General features: G+C 44.2%; 1 protein-coding gene across 1 annotated transcript in view; it reads right to left on the bottom strand.

Annotated features, from left to right (window-relative positions):
- Nucleotides 1–1,812, bottom strand: part of rhbdl3 (rhomboid, veinlet-like 3 (Drosophila)) — a 368,344-nt gene extending 366,532 nt beyond the window's left edge. Inside the window, exon 1 of the mRNA XM_020518254.2 lies at nucleotides 1,657–1,812. The gene's annotated coding sequence lies outside the window, so the exon portion shown is untranslated. The remainder of the gene's footprint in view (nucleotides 1–1,656) is intronic.
- Nucleotides 1,813–8,994: the final 7,182 nt, after the last annotated feature.

Here is an 8,994-nt window from a genome sequence, read left to right as displayed (position 1 = left end):
TATCAGACTATGCCCCTAGTTATCAGACTATGCCCTCAGTTATCAGATTATGCTCCTAGTTATCAGACTATGCCCTCAGTTATCAGACTATGCCCTCAGTTATCAGACTATGCCCCTAGTTATCAGACTATGCCCTCAGTTATCAGACTATGCCCTCAGTTATCAGACTATGCCCCTAGTTATCAGACTATGCCCTCAGTTATCAGACTATGCCCTCAGTTATCAGACTATGCCCCTAGTTATCAGACTATGCCCTCAGTTATCAGACTATGCCCCCAGTTATCAGACTATGTCCCTAGTTATCAGACTATGTCCCTACTTCTAGAATGCCCAACTAGTGGAAATAGTTTAGTTTTATCGACCTGCCTTTTCTTTGAGACTTTGATCAGATCGTCCCTTAACCTTCTAAATCTAGAGAAAACAAGCCTAATTTGTATAATCTCTTCTCATAACTTAATCCCTAAAGTCCAGGCATCATCCTTATAAACCTACGTTGTACCCCCTCCAAGGCCAATCTATCCTTCCTGAGGTGTGCTGCCCAGATCTGCTCATTGTACTCCAAATGGGCTCTAATCAGGCTTTTGTAAAACTGCAGCATAACTTCTACATGCTTATGCTCCAGTCCTCTAGATATAAAGGCTAGCATTCCATTAGCTTTCTGAATTATTTTCTGCATAATTTATGCTCTGTTGGAGTTACTTCCTGATCCAGTTTCCCCGTCTCCATCTTTCATCCCTTTTCTTTCTGCTCATTTGTCCAGTTTCTGTTTTAAAGCATGTTTACTGTTTGTCTGAACCAGTTCCTATAGTAGTGCATTCCACATTGTAACCAATCTCTCAAGTTAAGACATTTCTGCCTATTCCCCTGTTGGATATATTAGTAACTATCCTGTATCAGTGACCCCAAATCCTGAAAAGTTGAACCATTTCCTACACATATACCCTGTCCAACCTATTTATCACATTAAAGATCTCTTTCATCTCCCCTCTAATTTTCCTTTTCCAAAGAGGAAAATTCTAATCTCTTTAATCTTCCTGACCACAGCGATCTGAGTTTCAGTCCCATCCTGGGAAGTGCAGGGGTTAATTTCCAGCAGTGCATTCAGCCTCCGGGGTGACCATACCTTTATCAAATCATTAGTTTTACTGGTGTTTTAGCGTAAGGCAGCCCCTTGGTAAAGGAGTTGAAGTTAGTGTGAGGTATGGTGCCCAGAAGAATGTTAACCAGCTGGTATTCACTAATAATGTCTGCCAAAGGTAACTGAAGAAGCTGTCGAGTGTTTTGATTGTTAGCTCCCTCTGCTAACGGTGCCGAGTGGTTTGGGAATAAACAGTGCTGATGTTACTGAATGAGCTCCTCAGCATCCTGAGTCATTGCTGCTGGACTGGGGGGTAACAGGAGCCTGAAACACATCAGGAGACTCTCTGGGAAACTTTGTCAGGACTTCACCAACACTGTGGTAATATTTATTCTGGAAACATTCTCTGAGAACCTCCCCGAAAGGATTAAAGGTGTGCGACTCTATCCTGGGGGAATCTGGAGGATAACATACGGAATGATTACATGAATGTGGCAGTTATCATTTTCAAGAAATACACCTAACTCACTAAACATTCTTCACTTTCCATCATACATTTGCTGCCACTGCTCACTCACCAGGTTAACAAAGTCCTGGTAACAGATCTTCCCCTCAGAGTTGTTGTCTGCCAAAGCCAGGAGTACCTCCACTTTATGTGGGTCCAGCTCTGAGCCATGGGCCTGCAGAAGGTTCCGGAACTTCTCAGTACTAATGTAGCCTGTGTTGGCAGGATCAAACTGTCAGAAAGATGAGAAGGACAGAGGGTAACACCAAAAGCACAACAGAGCTCCCATCGAGGCCAACAGAAAACCAACTAGGACCACTTCCCACCCCAAGGCCAGTGAAATCTGGGACCACCATGGAAACATGCGCAAAGAGAACCTGCTGAGGAAACTTGGGTAGGTCTGGCTGGATCTGTGGAGAGAGAAACAGAGTTAGCTTTTCGAGTCCAGTGACCCTTCTGCAGAAGAAGGCTCAGCAGTTTCTGTTTTTGTTTGTTTCTAATCTCTAACATTCTGGGTTCTTTATTTCATGTTCGCACCAAGACAGATTTTGACTTCAAAATAAATACAGAGAAGGCTAACGCTCTGGAATGGTCTGTGTTGGGAATAGTAAGGGGCAGAAATGGGACCTGTGGGAATGGTTTGCATTGAAGGCACTCAGTATCAGTGCGAGGTGGGAATGTTGGTTTGAGATTAGGATGAGTTCCATTGTGATTGTACTGAATTCCAGAGCCTGATAAAGGAGAGCAGGGGTGGTCCAGGTAACCCATTGAGCCTCTTCCGTTCTTTGCTAGGAGGCTAACCTTCTCCCTTCATTAGTCTATCCCTCTATCCCCTCAGCGTCTAAAAAGGGAACTGCCTTCAGCCTGGGCCCCAGTTCAATGGAGGCTTCTTCATATGGGAAGCAGGAGGAGCTCAGCAGCAGCTCATCACAAACTTGGCTGTTGAAGAGAGAAAATCTTTAGCTGGGAATAAAAATGAGGTTGGTACCATTAAAACATCACCGTCTCTAAGGAGATAGTAAGAACTGAAGATGCTGGAGTCAGAGACAACAAGGTGTAGAGCTGGATGAACACAGCAGGCCAAGCAGCATCAGAGGAGCAGGAAAGCTGACGTTTCAGGTTGGGACCCTCCTTCAGAATACCTGCTGTGTTCCTCCAGCTGCACACTGTGTTTTGTCTTGCACTCTTAATACTGCTCCCTGAATCTTTCACATTCTGGGGCCGCAGGCTCTCTCTCTCTCTCCATTTTTAATGAAATCTGTCCGTTGTTGTGAAAGATGCTTCCCGAGGGGTGAGCTATCAGTGTCCTTTTGTGGCCGAGGCAGGCAGTTGAGATGAACATTGAACGAAGAGCAGACCTCAAGCTTGTTGTGAATAATTCAGAGCGAGCGAGTTTTCGGGAGGTGAGGACAGACTTGCTTCATTTGGGAGTCACAGCTCCTGAGCTTTCTGCTGGCTGGATAATTCCATTCTTTCACCTGAATCAGCACTTCGGCATTCTGCAAGTCAGATCCCAGATCCGGTTGCCTGCGGATACACACATACACACACATACACACACCATGGGTTCAGAGACACACACACACACACACACACACACACACACAATGGGGTTCAGAGACACACACACACACTATGGGTTCAGAGACACACACACACACACACACACACACCATGGGTTCAGAGACACACACACACACACAAACACACACACATACACACACACACAATGGGTTCAGAGACACACACATGGGTTCAGAGACTCTCTCTCACACACACACACACAGCATAGGTTCACAGACACACACACACACCATAGGTTCACAGACACACACACACACAAACACACACACACCATAGGTTCACAGACACACACACACACACCATAGGTTCACAGACACACACACACACCATGGGTTCAGAGACACACACACACACAGACACACACAAACACACACACCCTAACCCCCCCATGGGTTCAGAGAGAGACACACACACATACACACACACACACACACACACACAATGGGTTCACAGGCTGGATTCCAAAAGACCATATAATACAAAGGAGAAGGAATAGGCCCTTGGCCCATGAAGTCTGCGCCACCATTCAACAAGATCATGACTGACCTGATAATCCTCAATTCCACTTTCCTGCCTTTTCCCTAGAATCCTTCATTCCCTTAATGATTTGAAACCTGTCTATCTCTAGCCTCTGAACACTGCACAGTGTAAAGAATTCCACAGATTCACTTCCTTCTGGCAGAAGAAATTCTTCCACATGTCTGGCCTTATTGACTACCCTTTACTCTGAGATGATGCCCTCTGGTCCTGGATACTCCCACAAGGGGAAACAACCTGCCCATATCTACCCTGTCAAATCCTCTAAGAATCTTATGTTATTTCAAAAAGGTTGCCTCTCATTCTAAATTCAAATGTGTACAAGCCTCCCAACCTTTCTGCATAAGAAAATTTCTCCATCCTGGGATCAACCTCGAGAACCTTCTCTGGTCTGCCTCTAATATCAGGATATCTTTCCTTACCTAAATCATCACTGCTCACAGTATTCCATGGTCAGACTAGTCCCTTGTATAGTTTAAGATAAAAACTCCCTATTTTTATACTCCATCCTCTTCAAAGTAAAGGCTAACATTCTATTTGTCTTCCCTATTATCCGCTGAACATGGATGCTAGCTTTTGTGGTTAATACACAAGGACTCCCAAATCCCACTGTGCTGTAGCTTTCTGCAGTCTTTCCCATTTAAATAACATTCAGCTCCTCTATTCTTCCTATCAAGTGCATAACCTCATATTTTTCCACATTATATTTAATCTGCCAAGTTTTTGCCCATTCAGTTAACCTTCTCTATCCCTCTGCATACTCTTTGTGTTATCCTCACTTCTTGCCTTCCCACTGTTTTTGTGTCATCCACAAACTTGGTGATAGCACATTCACTTCCATCATCCAAATCACTAATAATACATTGGAAGTAATTTTGGCCCCAGCTTTGATCTCTGCGGCACTCCTCTAGTTACAGATTGCCATCCTGAAAATGCCACCTTTATCCCAACTCTGTCTTCTGTTAGTTAGCTATTCCTCTATCCATGCTAACATATTATCTGCAATTTCACAGACTTTTACCTTATTAAATAGCTTTATGTGTAGTAGCATATTGAACGCCTTGAAACCCAAATATATTCCATCTAGTTGTACCCCTTTATCTATCATTCCTGTTGCCTCCTCAAAGAATGCTAACAATGTTTCATGCATGGTTTTCCTCATGTGAAGCCATCCTGACTCTACTTGATACTGAGATAGTAAGAACTGCAGATGTTGGAGTCAGAGATAACACAGTGTATAGCTGGAGGAACACAGCAGGCCAGGCAGCATCAGAGGAGCAGGAAAGCTGACGTTTCGGGTCGGGACCCTTCTTCAGAAAAACCTGAAGAAGGGCCCCGACCGGAAACGTCAGCTTTCCTGCTCCTCTGATGCTGCCTGGCCTGCTGTGTTCCTCCAGCTATACACTGTGTTGTCTCTACTTGATATAGTGTGTGTTTCTAAAAGATCTGCTAGTAAATCCTTCATAAAGACTTCAACATTTTCCCAATGACTGATGGTAAGCATCCAGCCTTTATCACATGTTTTTAGTCTTCCTTCCTTTTTGAATAAGGGTATTACATTGGCAGTTTTCCAATAATTGGTGACTTTTCTAGAATCTAAGCATTTTTAGAAGATTACTAAAGTGCACCCACTTCCTCTGTAATTATTTCTTGTAAAATCCAAGGATGCAATCCATCAGGTCCAGGGTCTTAACAGCCTTTAGGCCCATTAGTTTCCCAGAACTGTTGCTTGTGTTTAGACCAAAGCTGTTGTGATAAAGGTGTATCATTAATTGTCATTTACACCATGGATTTTAAAGAAGAGGTAAATTGGATTTGTAGCTTCAGTTCTGTGAAGCTAACTGTTTTTCCTAAGAGGTCAAAAATTTAGAACAGTGAACTAAAGACATAATTTTGAAGAAGACATGTAACTTAAGTGTCTAGCAGGATACCCACGGTGCTACGTGAATAAATGTTCCCAAAGATGGACATTTATGTTGTGTTGCTGATGCTTGAAAGTAGAATGATGAAGCAGTGATTTGCTGGGTTGGATTTTTCATGCTTTCTGTGGACGGGATATTGAACTCCCCCACCCATAGATTCTGTTCCCTGGCCCACCACCACCCCCCTCTATTTGTTTGGAGGGGATGTTGGTTTCCTTGTTCATTCTGACATAGTGCCGTGAGATTTCATGGGGTCAGGAGTCAATGCTGAGGACTCTCAAATTAACTCCATCTCGATTTATACCACTGTTCTTCCACTTCTCTGCTGGGTCTGTCCTGCCATTGGGACAGGATAAAACACTTTTTGGCATGTCTTGAGGTTGTGATGGATGCTATATAAATGCACATGGCCGCTTGAAGGCAAGATGACTTAGGGTGTGAGAAGGTTCGGGTGGAATGTAAGCATTAGCATCGACTATTTGGTCTAAATGATGTGTTTCTGAGCTGCAATCATTGCTGGTGAACAAAGAGTTAATCTCTCAGATGGTTGCTAACTGACTTCTCTGACAATATTGATGGCAGTGAACCAGCAGCTGTACCCTGCAGGCCAGCAGCAGGGATTGTTTTGCCAAAGACTCTGCCTGTCCCCTTGATGCCTGATTAACACAACTGAATGCATGATTCAGGGGGATTGACAGTTCTTCTGTTTGCAACAACTGAGTCTGTGTTTGTTTAACTTGAAAAGGTGGGCTCATTGAGAGACCCTGTTGGTATTTTCAGGTATAGTTGGTTTATTCGATAAACAGTCAGAGGAGCTGGGGTTAGTTAAATCACCCTGTGAATTCTCTCAAACACCGTCTGGTCTATAACTGAGAGCTTATCCTCTTTATTCACTTTTCATTCCCTTTCTGTCAGGTCACAGTGAGAAGGCAACAGAGTGTTTGTAAGATTTAGGGAGGAAATAGTGACACTGTGTGTAAGGAGGGAGGCTGGACGCATCTGTGCTTGGGTCTGAAGGGGTGCCACAGTCTGGGATCCATCCGATCCCTTAGCTCCACATTTTTACCAGTTAGTTTGGTAATCTAAGTTAATAACTGTGCACAGGAGTGAAGAGTGAGCTGGTGTAGGGTAACTTGGAGGGTTTTAGGTTGGAGGCTGATGAGAGCTAAGTGCTGGGATCTAGACCGTAAGAAACAACAGAGAGAGCTGAACAACAATGACCACTCTGTCTCTGGGCTTCACTGAGGCAGTCTGGTGGTTGTGGGAGAGTGCCAGAAGTCACATTACACCAGGTCATAGTCCAACAGGTTTATTTGAAATCACAAGCTTTCCAAGCCCTGCCCCTTCATCAGAAGAAGTAAAGTGAAGAACGCAGGCACAGAACTTATAGGCAGAGAGATCAAAACATCATACAAATGGTGTGAGTGGAGTGTCAACAGGATGAATAACAAGTCTCTGCAGGTGATCGAAAGTGTTAGATGGTGTGTTAACAGCTGAATAGCAAGTAAAGGGATGACTTATATTCCAATCAGGTGAGGCAGAGAGATAATTACAAAACATTAAAAACAAGGTGGTGCTGGAGACAAACCGAATGGCTGGAATAACATGACAGGTATAAGAGTCGCATGCCGAGGGTCTAACCAAAGTAACCCTTTATCACTGGCCATGCCCAAGTTTGCAGCATTCTCCCCGTTGGAAGATGAGCACAGCAGCCAGTGCAGTATTGAGGGAGTGCTGTACTGTCAGACGTGCTGTCCTTCAGGGGAGAGATTAAACCCAGATCCCGTCTGCTAGCTCAGGTATCTGTAAAGATCCTGGGGATCATTTCAAATGGAGAAGATGGGGGTCCTGCCCCTTTTGACAAAATCTAGGCCACATTTATCCCTCAACCAACGTGACATTAGGGGTCCTTGCTGTGCACATTCACTGCTGTGCTTCCTACAGTACAACACTTCAAAAATTTGGCATTAGATGTAAAGCACTTTGAGACATTCTAGGGATGGGAAAGGTGCCATAAAAATACAATTCAATCTTTCTTGTCGTTGAACCTGCACTGTGAGCAGCTCCAGCTCAGAGAACACCCGCTTCCCAGGATCCCTGTGCAGGCTATGGACCAGCAGGTTGATCTTGGGCTGTAGATGTGGCCCCTGCACTGGCCAACTGTGCACTTCCCCAGTGAGTGTCTGGGCCAGGATGACATTCTCCTGAATGGCCTCCAGAATCGAAGAAGGGCTCAATGAACAGTCAGCAAGATCCCAGCTGACCTCAGAGCCCCAACCCCCTACAGCTCAAATCAACCCTATGACAATGAACTTGCATTTATATGGAGCCTTAATGCAGTGAAACACCCCAAAGGCCTTCACAAGACCTTTATCAAATAAAACAATAAATTGACATGAACCACATAAGGAGCTGTTAGAACTTGCAGCTATTGTAAGAGTTATTTTTAAGGCAAGTCTTAAAGAGGAGAGGGATTTGGAAAGGTTTAGGGAGAGAATTCCAGAGCATTAGAGAGCTGAAGTCACCAATGATGTAATGATTAATATCAGAAATGTTCAAGGAACTAGAATTGGAGGAGAACTGAGATCTCGTTGGGTTGTGAGGTTGGAGTAGATTATAGAGGCTGAGAGGTTCAAGACCCTGAGATAGTAGGAACTGCAGATGCTGGAGAATCTGAGACAACAAGGTGCAGGGCTGTATGAACACAGCAGGCCAAGCAGCATCATAGGAGCAGAAAGGCCCTGGTGAAATTGGTAAACAAGGATGGTTGCTTCAAATTAAGAGTTTTAAAATTATCTTAAAATCCCAGGGACGGTGGCCAGCAAGTCTTGGAATGGTTATCAGACTAAAACTGACCAAGGTGATACTGGGGGAGATGACTACATCTGAATCTTGTAGTTTCTTTTTGTGTATGTTGTATTAAATGGAGAAGCTGTTTCCTGCTCAGCAGATGTTTGAAGATTTGATTTTTTTTTTGTAACCCATTCAAATGCTAATGATTCGCTGCTGATCATTATCTGCCTCTGATTATCCAGACCCTGGGGCTATGACACTGCTTGTAAAAGGCTAGTCTGGAACCTCCTGGGGACACTTTGATCTGTCTTGCTCCATCATAGATCCATGGGTTACAGCATCACTATGGGCAACAGAGAGGGGCTCAGTGATTGGCTAGAAATATCAGAACTCCAGCTGGCAACAGTGAACTGCTCCTTTAAATTATGATCTGAAATTGTGGAGAGGGGCTCGGCAATGGAGAAGGCTCAACAATTCTCCAATATCCCCCTGGAGTTTCCAAAATTAATGCTGTTCCTCTTCAAGACACTGCTTGCAAACAATGCCCCGTAAGGAATAATTAATGCTGTTTAAAG

This window comes from Rhincodon typus, chromosome 23 (genome assembly GCF_021869965.1).
Source record: "Rhincodon typus isolate 14 chromosome 23, sRhiTyp1.1, whole genome shotgun sequence".
Classification (NCBI taxonomy): domain Eukaryota; kingdom Metazoa; phylum Chordata; class Chondrichthyes; order Orectolobiformes; family Rhincodontidae; genus Rhincodon; species Rhincodon typus.
This window is presented reverse-complemented; position numbering and strand designations above follow the sequence as displayed.